The 14,741-nt window shown below is 42.3% G+C and overlaps 1 protein-coding gene across 5 annotated transcripts in view; it reads right to left on the bottom strand.

Annotated features, from left to right (window-relative positions):
- The window catches only part of LOC143035133 (CUE domain-containing protein 1), a 188,539-nt gene that overhangs the window by 111,136 nt on the left and 62,662 nt on the right, over window positions 1-14,741 (bottom strand). The window contains exon 1 of one of the 5 annotated variants that reach the window (XM_076201731.1): window positions 7,252-7,324. The exons of the other annotated variants lie outside the window; for them this stretch is intronic. The gene's annotated coding sequence lies outside the window, so the exon portion shown is untranslated. Of the gene's footprint in view, window positions 1-7,251; window positions 7,325-14,741 lie in introns of those variants that run through there. 5 annotated transcript variants of the gene reach the window in all.

Raw genomic sequence — 14,741 nt, 5'->3', positions numbered from 1 at the left:
GAAAAGAAAAGAAAAAAAAAAAAAAGTGGTCCTAATGTTTATACAAAAAAAGGTAAAGTTGGGTACATACACCTTGTGTGTTCATTAGCCTGGCCAGTGAGAAGGTATCATAAAATAAAAAAAATAGATAAAGAATAGAATAAAATAAGTAAAATAATAATAATAGTAATTTCCTCCGACCTGACAATATGACATCCTAAAAGCTTGATATAAATAAATGTGTTGGGGTATTTTTTTTCCACCCTCGACCTAAAAGGTGAGAGGGAGAGAGAGAGAGAGAGAGAGAGAGAGAGTTAAATTCCATTCCCATTTCCTACGCATTCTTAAATCAACAATTGTAATTTGGCAAGACTGTTCCCCTGACGATTACTTTGGGTCTGTCCTCAATCAAATCTCAACCATGAGCTGACACTCTACCAGCCCCTTACAGACACTACAACCCTCGTTTCTTCAGGCAGTCTCCATTACCCCAACGTGTGAACCTCTTCATCAACGAGCATCGTTGAGCGACCATAAAACCCTCTCTTGGCAGAATCCAGCATCCATTTCCCACGATCGGGTGCCCGGGGTATCCATGCGACCAGGCTGGTCACCCCAGCCCCCAATACATATATCAAGACACTGAGGCTCTTCGGTGGGCAGAGACTAGAAGACTGCCCCCCCCCACCTCCACCTCTCTCGTCGCCAGCAGCCAGATGACTGCCAGATGCAAACAGACACACCAACTTTGCGATTTGCCCGCATGATGCGCTTAAAGGCTCGTTTCACACGTATCGACTTTTCGCCGTGCGACGTACACGGCACGACGTCGTGCTCTCGAATAACCATGGGTATCTGAACACGCCTTCACATGTAGTCGTGGCGTGTGAAAACGTCCATATATACCCATGGTCATTTGAGAGTACGACGCCGTGTCGTGGACAGCGCACGGCGAAAAGTCGATACGTGTGAAACAAGCCAAAAGGTGGGTCTTTATCTTTAGTAGTCTGTGTGTATACTTTCTCCTCTGTGAAGAGGTTAATGCTGGGATGGACACCGAAGGATATGAGGAGGGCAAGCTAAGTGATTATGCAAATTGTAATGCACGATATTTCTGAGGCGATACGATAAGTGGGACTGACCAGGGCAGAGAGAATGACAAAGCAAGTGTCCTAATGACTAGATGCATCGAGAAGACAAACATGGAACGAAACTAGGCAAAAGGTGGAGGGACGGCATAGAAAAGTTTGCAGGAGTGCTGTGGCATAAGCTGGGGGGTAATCGTGTGAATCTGGGGAAGGGTTGGGAGGGGCCAATGTTAAGCTGTGGACTCTAAATGGCCGATCGGTTGACATTTTCCTCAAATGCTTTAATCTTCCTCCTGGTGTCTATGTCAACGTCTCAAAGCAAGTTCGACTAAATTTATTTTCTCACTGAGAAATGGTGCCAAACACAACAAACCTCGCTTGACAGCAGTCATTATAGAACAACGATGATGACCTTGACCCAAAAATACTTGACCTTTGCCATCTCCAAAACCACGCTTTTTACACTGATGTGATGGACATAATTACAAATAGGAAATAAGAGAAAGATCATTCTTCTCCTGGTTTGACGTTAATTTGACATGTTAAAGCTTCATCTCGGTGGTCTTGGCCTTGATCAAGTGATCCAGCAGTTCCTCCCAAGTTTTAAAATCTAATGGATTGACATATGGAACACTTTTTTTTTTATGTCAACTGATCCCACTCCTTTTCCGTCCCATAAGAACAACTTTCTTCGACTGATCCTCAACAAAAAATGAATATTAATGACCATTTTCAATGTACAAACCTAGACAATTCGTGCACCCCATCATTGGAAAGTTTAGACCTGTCCCTCCCTAGATTGGATTAGAAAGGGGTGGGGGTGGGTGGGGGGTGGAAGAGAGATTTTTCTAGTCACTTTCCCAGTCATCCCTTCTGGCAGTTTTTTTTTTTAATCGAATGAATAAAATTACCTGGCGACACACTTCATCGAGATCGGTTGGTGAGGGTTTAAGTCGCTTTTAAGACACTGGCTGGCGGTTTTCCTCAGTCAAATAAAAACGCCTGACGACAGGCAGAACAGAATTCTAGGTCGCCTCCAGAAAAAAAAAAAAAAAAAAAAAAAAAAAAAAAAAAAAAACAGCAGCTAAGGGGGGGGGGGGCAATCCAGGTAACCTTTCGTTCCTTCAGTACGTGACTCCCCCCCCCCCAATAAAAAAAAAATAATGTACATGTGGAAAGGGACCAGGGGGAAGATATCTCCAAAGCCTCCTTACGAAACGACAGAAGGACGGAAAGTACAACTTGATTCTATATTTATGGTTATATGATTCACCACCATGGTCTTGCATCACGTGTTGGACTCGTGCTCGACAGCTATTTCCCTCCATGAAGAGAGCTCAGAGCTCATATATGGCTTATCTATGGTTAATGATGTGACCTTACACACACACACACACACCCAACTCCCCGCCCACGAGAGTTGGAGTAACGACCTGCAGCGCAGCAATACTGATGTTACTTCATCCCTAGGCGGGATATGAACCCGGACCGTTGTAGTGGCAGCTGGGAATTCTACCAACTGCGCCACAAGTTGTGTGTGTGTGTGTGCGTATATGTGTGTGTGTCTTGGTCTTTCACCTTGGTCTTTGGATCAAGTGTTGGACTCGTGATTGTGATCGTGTGTGTGTGTGTGTGTGTGTGTGTGTGTGTGTGTGTGTGTGTGTGTGTGTGTGTGTGTGTGTGTGTGTGTGTGTGTGTGTGTGTGTGTGTGTGTGTGTGTGTGTGTGTGTGTTGTGGAGTTTCGACAAATGATTAAGAATCTCCGCTACTGGGACTAACTCTTGCTTGAGCGACTGCTTACCACAAAGCAAGAACGTTACCATTGTACTAGAATTGACTGTCCAAAAGGAACGATCTAGAACGACCCAGGTAATGACCGGGTCTACTTTCCAAATCGTTCCTTTTGTACAGTCAAGTCTAGTACAGTGGTAACGTTCTTGCTTTGTGGAAAGCAGTAGCACATCCAAGATTTTGAGTTCTAGTGGCGGAAATTCTTAATACACACACACACAGTGTATCTGTGTGCATGACAAGCAACATTGGACTGTGGTTCTAAAACGAGCAAAAATCCCCTGGGGACAATAAAAGACGAGATGCACAATACCAGTCTTACCTATAGTACAAAACAAATGTGCTTGGTGCTCCGCATTTTAATCTTTATTTTCCCCAAGTGGATCTTACCCCCACACACATACTGTGTATACAAACATATACATACATACATAATATATATATATATATAAATATATATATATATATAAACATATACATATATATATATATATATATATATAAAGGTAATATTAAGGGTAGGGATTATGCTCGTGGGGTTCTTTCTACATGCTTATACGTCCAAATTAGATTCAAATTCGCTGATGTTTTCTATCATTTCCTCTTACATGTTGTTCCGCAAATAAATCCACGTGTACCAAAACCTGCATTTATTAATATCCTTATTTTTATTATTATTATTTTCAGTTTTGTTCCAGGAATCTCTTCTTTCCTCTAATGATAGTTGTTCCGGATTCTTTTGTATTTTCCTTTTATACTTTGTCAGTGACGACTGGAATCATACTAATTGTTGTTCTTTGCGTCAGCTATTGATCAGTCTCTCATGTAATCTTCTTGGTATTCAGGATATTTTTCTATTGACACTTGTTCCACTACACACACACACAAACAATTTCAGTATCGCTGCTCTGCGGGTTGTTACTCCAACTCTCGAGGGCGGGGAGTTGGGTGTGTGTGTGCGTGTAAGGTCACAGTATTACCCATAGATCGGTTATATATGAGCTCTGAACTCTCTTCCGGGAGAGGAATAGCTGTCGATCATGAGTCCAACACGTGATCCAAGACCATGGTGAATCACACACACAGATTAGTAGTAGTAGTAACAGTCGCAGGACCCAATGCTACTACCGGTACTACTGCTACTAATCTATCTCTGTATGCGTTTGTGTATTTGTGTGTGTGTATGTGTGTGTGTGTGTGCGTGTGTGTGTGTGTGCGTGTGTGTGCGTGTGAGCGTGCAGGCGTGTGTGTGTATATGTATGTGTTTGTCACACCCCAAGTCTCGGTTGGTCTCCTGTCAGATACAATCAGAATCTTCGCCAATTAACCCTTTCAATAACCCCCCGCCTGGCCCTCGGGCCTCTCTACTCCCTTCCCTTCTGTCGCCAGTCAATTCCATTCGTCTTCGTGGCACCCCTTCGACGACAGTGGTGGGGTTATAACCTAACCCGATTAACCCCATTCCCTACAGGATGACGTAATTCTCCTTATTTTGTTTGCCCCCTACTGATTTTATACATCTCTATGGCATCCCCACCTCACCGTCTTTCATAGCGAAGGGGTTAGCATTGCTTCAGATAGTTCATTCGGATGTTTTTGTGTCAAAATCATTTGATGACATTGCCATTCCCCTTTTTCCACACATATACTGTACATGCACGGATGCATGTAATTTTATATATATATATATATATATATATATATATATATAGATATTTATATGTTCGATTGAAGGCCAGAGTTAATTCTATATCTTCTTAGTGATTAGCTCTGGTCTTCAATCAAACATGTCTACAAGAAAACTTACTGCCAATTTATACTAATATATATATATATATATATATATATATATTATATGTATATATACATATATATATTATATATATATATATTATATGTATATACATATATATATATATATATATATATATATATATATTATATGTATATATACATATATATATATTATATATATATATATATATATTATATGTATATATACATATTATATATATATATATATATATATATATATATATATATATATATAGTATATACAGTATGTCTTCAGCTCCTGCCACTCAACACTCCCCTCATAGCTAACCTTCCCAATATTGTGATCTGGTGTATTTGGGCCAAATTGGTAGAGACTTGAACACTAGATTGGCCGCACATAAGAGATCCATTAAACATGCCCAAGCATGCAACTCACCAAAACCACCTCCTTGACTGGGATAAGCTCAAACTAGTGTTCAAGACCAGTTGTGGTTTCATGAGGAATATAGTTGAATCTGCCCTAATTGAAGAATGTCCCATTTTTAATATCTCCAAAGGACAATAGCCCCCGGACACAATTTCACGGTTAGCAGTGAGTCACTTTGTCAGTGACTCCTGACTCCCTAACCTAACCCCACGCTTGACCGTGAGACTCTTCCTTGAGTGAGGTCATTTGGCCCGCCATGTAGGCTGTTCATGTTCCCATTCCCCTTCTTACGTCAAAGAGGTATATATGTCCTACCACTTCTAATATCTTGTACCTTCCTGAAGAGGGCTACAGCTGGTAGCCGAAATATAGAAGTCAAGCATTCTCCCAAGCTATCTTTAACTCCCACTGTAGGTTATTTGCGTGATAACAAATTTGTCCCTATTTTTCGTTCTAGTGAATACACACACACACACACACACACACACACACACACACATATATGTGTGTGTGTATATATATATATATTGTATGTTTATATATACACACACACACTCGTGGCGCAGTTGGTAGACTTCCCGGTTGCCACTGCAGCGGTCCGGGTTCGAATCCAGCCCAGGGCTGAAATTATTTCAGTTTCGCTGCGCTGTGAGTCGTTACTCCAACTCTCGTGGGCGTGGAGTTAGTTTTGTGTGTGCGTGTAAGGTCACAGCATTACCCATAGATCGGTCATATATGAGCTCTAAGTTCTCCTCAGGCAGAGAAATAGCTGTAGATCACGAGTCCAACACGTGATCCAAGACCATGGTGAATCACACACACACACACACACACACATACGAGTCATACACAGATTGGTCATGTATGAGCTCTGAGCTCTCTCCCGGGAGGGAAATAGCTGTTGATCACGAGTCCAACACGTGATCCAAAGACCATGGTGAATCAAACACACACATACGATCATACCCATAGATCGGTCATGTATGAGCTCTGAGCTCTCTTCCGGGAGAGAAACTGCTGTCGATCACGAATCCAACACGTGATCCAAAGACCATGGTGAATCACACACACACACACACACACACACACACACACACACGTGCACACGCACACATTTCGAGGCAAATTACAAGCCATGGGTCATAACGCCCTTTTTTTTCTGGTCTTTCATGAAGGACATGATTCTGTGGTTTCAGACGGCCCTCGATCGATGAAAAACCTTGAGCTACTGAAATTTCCATTTACGACTTATTTTCTCTTTCCTCAGTCTGAAGAAGGAAACTTGTTTCTATTCCAGTGTTACAAAAACAAAAATTTCACTTTTTCTTTTCATTTGTAATATTTTTGTTTTCTATGGAATGGTTACATTAAGTTAGGTTTAGTTAGGTCGCCCTAGCTTGGGTTAGGAGCTATTGGATAATCTAAGTTTCAGAGTAAATATAATCTATGTGATTGTGTGATCCTGGAATTTTACCAGGAAGTATTCCATGGGAAAGTTTCTGTCCAATTCCATGGGCAATGTGGTTACTCATGATCTGGAAGTGCGAAAGACGCTTTGTACAAATGTACACCCAGTATACACAAAGTAACACTCACTTCACAGGGCGTTTAATACACAAAACGGAAATAAAAGGGCTCTATCTGACATGCTCCTCTCCCAGTCCCGCCTCCCCACTGTACAGAAATGATATGCCAGTTCACTAGATCAAGGCAGTTTCTCTAAATGCATAACTGATTAGGCGTGCAGAATCCTTATTCAATGACATACAGATACGAATACATACTATATACACAAACATACATAATTACAGAATACAGAAGCATACGCTCACATGTATGTAAACACACACAAACACACCAATAAACACACTCGATCACTGATAATCCATCACGTCTGTCCCTTTATTTTCCGTAAAAAAAGAAACGAATGTTTTACTACGCTTCTTTCCCATTGTGCGCTCGTAAAGGGTTCGCCATCACTCACGAGGCTAGTCCGAAATCAACTTCATGTCATATACATTTATTTTTTTGGCTTGCAGTACTTAGATTCAACCGAAATGTATATAATTCCACCATTTCCTATTTTTCTTTATCATAAATATCGCATTATATAATAAAAAACTAAGCTTTAGGCACCGAAAATCTATCATAACAATGGACGAAAAAGTCGCTCAGATAAACGCATCATACAACGACAAAACGTCGACGACTCGACGCGACAGCGGCGTATCGCGACCGACGCGCACTCTCACCAAGCTCCCACGCCAGACTGAGCCAGACTCGGCTGGATTTCAGAGCGTAAAGTCCTGCGACCCAAACCAGCCCCTGCAGGCTTTGCTCCGCCTACCTGAGCCCCCACTACCCCACCCCTCCCTTCCCCGATACCCTGCCGCCCCCTTGGTCTCCACTGCACTTCCCACAAAACCCCCGCCCCGTTCATCTTTCACGGTATCTTCCTGAGGTTTCCTATGATCTACGATAAGACTGGAGACGGACTCCAGTCCAGACCGAGATATGTTAAAGATGCTATATGACAGTGAAGGAGAGAGAGAGAGGCGGGGGGGGGGGGGGTTTAATATTGAATTTAACATATCATCCACTGACACCCCCTTGGGTTTTATTCTAACGCCTGGCGATCTCATTCAGCTGTAGAAGGGTCTCAGGGTGTAGGAGAGGAAACTGGAGGAATATTATTGGAATGAATATTAACATAAAAATGAATCTCTCTTGATAGCCTAGTTGGAAAGTCACTGTCGCACTTTTCATGAGGATGCCGGGTTCGAGTCCTGGGCAGTTCAACATTTAAATTTCAGCATGCTTCCCTTTGATGGCTTAGAATTAAAGTGCATTGTGGTTGTTATATATATATATATATATATATATATATATATATATAAATATATATATATATATATATATAATATATATATATAATTAATAATGATGATATTGATAATAATGATATTAATATCTATATTACTACTACTACTACCGCTAATAATAATAATAATAATAATAATGTTAATAACAGTAACAATAACAACAATAATAAACAAAATAATAAATATAATAAAGATAATAATAATAATAATAATAATAATAATAATAATAATAATAATGGAGTTCACCTATCTTGGTCAACTCTAGGCCAGCTGTTCACCAACACATGTGAACAAAATCTCAGCTAAACTGACTGTAGTCATTATGAAAAAATTTCGATTAAATACATATTTTAAGTTACTATGGAGCCAAATATTGAACTATTAAAAAACAATGAGGACTTTTATGTATAAACAATATGAATTGTTCAACCTATTGGTAGTGACGCATTGTCTCTACTATGTATTCCGTCAAGCAATTTTATTCAGCAAAACAAAAACCCCTCCGTAGCCAAAAGGCTGAGAAAAGGGGCCTATGTCACACTTCAAAGATGATATACTGGTTGACACCAGATGCTTCTGTTCAGCTGAATGATGGGTGAACCCCGGCCGGGTGCCAGCGAGTTGAGTCAATCTTGATTAACCCACTCACGAGCGTCCTGCACTTTGTGCATTCTATTCTGACAAGCGTCTAATGATCTTACAAGGTTGTGGGTCGGTGGGGGCTCCCACGGTCCTCAGACTGTCCACGAATCTCGAGGGAAGGGAATCCTGTGATTCGCAAAATACCGTAGGAAACTCACTTGTGATCCGAAAATCTCGAAGAACCATGTAGGGACCATCTTTCATTTATTTATCTATTTATTTATTTATTATTATTATCATCATTATTATTTTCTATTTCAGTCTCATTATATCATTTAGCAAATCTTAATGGATCACACTAAAACATATATCTTCTATTCAATCAATAACTACTTTGAGAATTTGGTGGTCAATTTTCGTTTTATTTTTTGAAGGATTTTGTCCTAGGTGTACAAAAATTTTTTGGTCATGGCAAAATAGAAAGATAATGCTAGAAGCGCTGGTGAACTATCTGCGGCAAAAATACACATACCAAACCACAGCCCTGTTCCCGTATCAATCTGGTATTAACCTCAGGTCTGTAATATATAATGTATCCTTTTCATACAATGGGGTTACTATGTGTATTACTACAGGGATGAAAAATATATTTTTTTTATGAAACACAAGCCCACCGGCTGCGCCGGCCCGGCTACGCCGGGGGCCTTGGCCTGCGGCGCTGCGCCTTAGGCGCGGATTCTTCGAGTTCTTCTTCGAGTTCTTCGAGTTCTTCTTCGAGTTCTTTTTCGAGTTCTTCTTCGAGTTCTTCTTCTTCGAGTTCTCCTTCTACTTCGAGTTCTTCGAGTTCTTCTTCGAGTTCTTCTTCGAGTTCTTTTTCGAGTTCTTCGAGTTCTTCTTCGATTCTTCTTCTTCGAGTTCTCCTTCTTCTTCGAGTTCTTCGAGTTCTTCTCTTTCGAGATCTTCGAGTTCTTCTTTTTCGAGTTCTTCGAGTTCTTCTTTTTCGAGTTCTTCGAGTTCTTCTTTTTCGAGTTTTTCGAGTTCTTCTTCTTCGAGTTTTTCGAGTTCTTCTTCGAGTTCGAGTTCTTCTTCTTCGAGTTCTTCTTCTTCGATTTCTTCGAGTTCTTCTTCTTCGATTTCTTCGAGTTCTTCTTCGAGTGCTTCTTCTTCACCGTAGTTGGCGGTGTTACCGATTTACCACCAAACGCGAAGGGTCAGTTTATTTTTTACTTATATAGATCTAAGCACCAATATAGGTCTGTGATATATAATGTATCCTTTTCATACAATGGGACTACTATGTGTATTACTACAGGGATGAAAAATATTATTTTTTATGAAACATCTAAGCACCAATATTATAGTCAATATACACTAAAACTGCACATGAAAGAGTCTGCAGTTACTTCATGAATCTTCCAGAACCCAAGTCAAGGACCTTATGTCAAGAACCTTAGCTCGAGAGGACTTGCTCTCGAGTCTCACCTCTCGAGAACACCAGCTCAAGGACCTCGCCTCGAGAACCGCAGGTCAAAAACCTCAGCTTTCGAGAACCGCAACTCTATAACCTCAGCTCGAGAACGACCAGGTCAAGAATAATTTGAGGAGATCGAGAACCCCAAATTCGAGAACCAACTCGAGAACCCTAAGTAAAGAGCCCCAGGGTGAAAGTACACAGGGATCAGGCCTTGTATTTGCACTCAACTGTCCGTGCACAAACTACAGGGTGTCCCTAAAGTCTGAACACATAGGAAATGTCACTATTTATAACCAATTGATCATGTGGAATGAACTCGTTCATCAGACTTTAGCCCCTTAACTTCTTTTTCTGGGGCATCCTAAAAGAAGTATGAATGCCTCTGTCTCCAGACTTTAGGGATACGCTGTGTTGTATTATCACCGCCTTCTTAGCCAATCTGGACGAATCCCTCTCCTACTGGGTGGGACTCATCCTTCTGTTATGGCTGCCGTCGTGCTATTCTATCCTGGTGCTGATTACGTGATAAAGTACCCAGCCCCAGGAACCCAAGGCCCCGCCGGGAGCCGCTCAGCTCCGCCCGTAGCCGTCACCTTTGCCCCCCCGTGCTCGAGGATCAAACATGGCCCCACGAAGGACGGCACTCGGAACCGACCTGAGGCGTTGAGACTCGAAGGAACCCCTTGCAGGAGGCGCTGCAGAAGCGCTCTGCGAACTCGAGGACACTCTTCAAGGCAACTGGCACCCGAGTACTGCCGCACCAAACAGTACTGTTCCTTGTACCTACCCTACCTGCCGCCCGGCTATCTCATTCATCTCCGTGACGCCACTAACCCTTTCATACCTGGTGGCGCTTTTCCTTTAATTCGGACTGCCGCCAGGTGATTTTATTCGCCCCTTGTGGCACCCCGTGGGAAGTGAAAGGGTTCTGTACAAGCCTATGGCCCTGGTGACCTTGACGAGCTGAACGACATTTGCCAAAGATCTTCCATATTTATAAATCAATTAAAAATCCCTAAAATATCTGCCCCAGGTCCCACTAAACCCGTTCCCCGTGTCCCTGACACACTTGCGAAATACTATTCTACCTGCCGCTTTGCGATTTTATTTACCCAAAAAAAGTGGAGAGTGAGGGAACCAGGCGGCCCTTACTTTCCCTGCCGTGGAGCACTGTATAACTATCTTGCGAGTTGTCAGGCGATTAATATTGATAAAAATAATTCGTCTTCTGAGAGGGCTTTCAGCATGGATGAAGCCAGGTAATTCAATTCAGTTTTGGTGGAACCTCCCCCCCCCCCCACCTTCATGCTTCCGTGGATAAAAACCGGCCCTTCCATAGCCATCCCCCCAACCCCTCCCTGCATCCATCCCCATCCTCACCCGCTTTGTCCACTCTTCCCCCCCTCCCTCTCCCACTTCCTGTTATTTGACTCCCGCCCAGCTTGTAACACTCCACATCAACAACTAGGCCTTACTCCACTCAATCCCGTCGTTTTCACCCCTCCTTATCCCCCCTTCACCCCCCCCCCGTCTATTCACCGCCCTTTCCCTCCGGCTCCCCTCCTAATTGGAGAGAGTGGGGTGGGGGTGGGTTATCGTGGGGAAAGTGGTGTCCCCTTATTTTCGCGAAGATAAACATCGTTATCATACTTGTTGTATGATAGATTTTTTTTTTTTTATCAATAAAACAAATAGTAGACGTATTTTCTCGATTGTTTATATACTGTATTTTGTGATAGAGAATACAGAAATGCACACACACACACACACACACACACACACACACACACACACACACACACACACACACATTTTGGGTAACCACAATGCTTCCCCCTCCCATTCAATACACACACAGTTTGACGGCACAGTGGTAACGTTTGCAACCGCAACTCCAGCGGTCAGCGTTCGATTCCCGCCCAGGGCTGAAACAATTTCAACATCGCTGCGCTGCGAGCCGGCACTCCAACTCTCGTGGCCGAGGAGTTGTGAGCGAGTGTGTGTGTGTGTGTGTGTGTGTGTGTGTATGATCACAACATTACCTATGGATCGGGCATGAGTTCTCATCCGGGAGGGTAATAACTGCCGATCACGAGTCCAACACGTGATCCAAGGTTATGGTGAATCACACACACACACACAAACACAATCCATTTCCGCCTCGCATGATGTAGGTAGAAGACAGAATCCAACCGAACTATTTGAATTAATTGAACCCCGAGCACACAGGGCAAAGGTGATGATCTCCGTTGGAGCTACGCGTAAGCAAAACTCGCCACTGTGTGTATATAGTAGACTTAATGAAAATAGAGTCCCCAAATATTCTTACTTGGGCCTACACAACCCCACTTTCCACCTCTCCCCCTCCATCCCCAGGTCCTATTCTCTTACATGGTGCAGCTGACTGACAAGAATATCAAATTGCTCTCCCTGCAACGAGGCCTCACCCATCTCGCTCTCTTTGTATACAAAAGTCGACACAAGAATAAGTCAGTTCACCTTGGAAATAAAAATTCACTAGAGGATGTCACCGGAAGGCCAGTGCCTGTGCTGCCATCTGGACGTCTGATCAGTCGATAGAGATGCAGGGCGGGTAAGTACAGGTCCACTCAAACCAAGTAAAATGCAGATACAGTTAAGCGAAACACATTGCATTTAAACATACAGTGACCTTTGCTTTATGAAATTCATGGCTCTATTTCAGCTGAACAAAACCTCCAGGAGTCTACACACACACACACACACACAGTTGGTAGAATTCCCGGCTGCCACTACGGCAGTCCGGGTTCGAACCCAGCCCAGGGCTGAAATTATTTCAGTATCGCTGCGCTGCGGGTTGTTACTCCAACTCTCGTGGGCGGGGAGTTGGGTGTTTGCGTGCGTGTAAGGTCACAGCATTACCCATTGATCGGTCATATACGGGCTCTGAGCTCTCTTCCGAGAGGGAAATAGCTGTCGATCACGAGTGCAACACGTGATCCATAATACCATGGTGAATCACACACAAACAGAGAATAAGTCGACGGTGGAGTCCAAACGAGGGCTTTCCATCTCGGAATACCGAAGGTTTGCCATAAATATGAATAGAATCGCCTGGCGACAGGCATCATTAAAGGTTATGGTGTACAACACGGCTATTCCTTAGCTTACTGTTTTGTTTTTTAATGCTTGTAACACCATCTGTTCACTGTTATGTTTTATAATTCTATAATTCTGTAGGCTGTATATTTTCAGCAGTAATGCCGCTATACCCAACAAACCGTATATTATTATTATTATCATTATTATAAAAGGAGAAATACAAACCCGTACGGAAAACGTAAGCGTGTACAGTCACTTTCTAAAGTCCTGTTCCCGTTCCTGCCTTTCACTATAAAAACTGAACCTTCCCTCGTTTAACGTGAAATGTACACATTTCAATAAATTACTTGTTAATCAATCAATCAGTCAAACCAGCCATCCTGATTTCACTGGTGAATAAAGGCCTCTTTCATTGCATTTCATGATTCACACGACCACGCCAACCTCTGCCACGTCACTCCGGCAAACTTCTCTATCTTATCTCTCCACATTCCGTCTGGTCTCCCTCTTCCACGCTTCCCATCTCGCGGCGTCCATTCTGTAACACAGTCCATCACTCATCAGTCGTTCGCGCTAACTTACCTGCCTAATTCCACTTCCTCTCTTTTACCGCCTCCGCAACATATTTCACTCTAGTCTGCTCTCTCACCCAAACTGCTCTCTTTTGGTTTCTCATTGTTATTTCCATCACTGATCTCTCCACTCTCCTCTGTGCAGTCCTTAGCTTTGTCTCCATTGGTTTCGTCAGATTATTACTGGCGGAATGCACTGATTGTAAATTTTACGTTTCAAACGTGAAGGTAGAGTCTCTCAGGATTTTATTACATTTACCAAACACTTTCCAACCCATTGTAATATGCCTTTTTATTTAATTATCATGATCTTTGGGTACTTTTACCATCTAGCCTAAATAATTATGCTCTTCAACTTCTTCAAGACTCTCACCATTGATTATAAACTCTACTTGGAACTTTTGTGTTGAACATTACTTTGGTTTTACTCTTATTCATTTTTGAAATCTACTTTACGATTTCCTTGTTCAGATCACTCATAATATCTTGCAAGTCTTCTGCTCTTTCTGAAATAAGAATGTCATCCGCAAATCTCAAGTGGTTAAAATATTCGCCATTAATCTTCAAATTTTCTCTTCCCAACTCAACCTTTTGTAAATCACTTCTAAGCAAGCTGTAAATAACTTGGGTCAAATCTTATCGCCTTGCCGTATTCCTTTCTCGATCTTGATCTTTTCTGTATCTTCATGTAGTCGAATTACAGCGGTACCTTACGCTTTTTTCTAGAACCCTTACGATCTGTTTGTTTGCACCCTGCCTGCGTAGTGAGTTTAGTATTGCTATCTGTTCTACCGAGTCAAAGGCCTCGTAATCTACAAAAGCTAAAAAATTATATTGTATTCTGTCATTTTCTCGATTGTTGGCTCATCGCCTGCAAATGGTCTAGGGTCGAATATCCGCCTCTAAAGCTTCCCTGTTCTCTTGGTTGGTTTCCATCTAAAACTTGACTGAAGTCTATTCGTAAGGATCTTGGAGAAAACTTTATTTACATTTGATAGCAAGCTAATCGGTCGGTAGTAACTAAGGTCCTTCTGGTCTCCTTTTTATGAAGCAAGAGCACTATATCTTTGTACCAGGATTCAGGAACGC

This window comes from Oratosquilla oratoria, chromosome 18, assembly GCF_046742065.1.
Source record: "Oratosquilla oratoria isolate Oo_2021 chromosome 18, ASM4674206v1, whole genome shotgun sequence".
In the NCBI taxonomy this organism is placed as follows: Eukaryota; Metazoa; Arthropoda; class Malacostraca; order Stomatopoda; family Squillidae; genus Oratosquilla; species Oratosquilla oratoria.
Note: the sequence above shows the minus strand (reverse complement) of the source record. Positions and strands in the feature narration are given on the sequence as shown.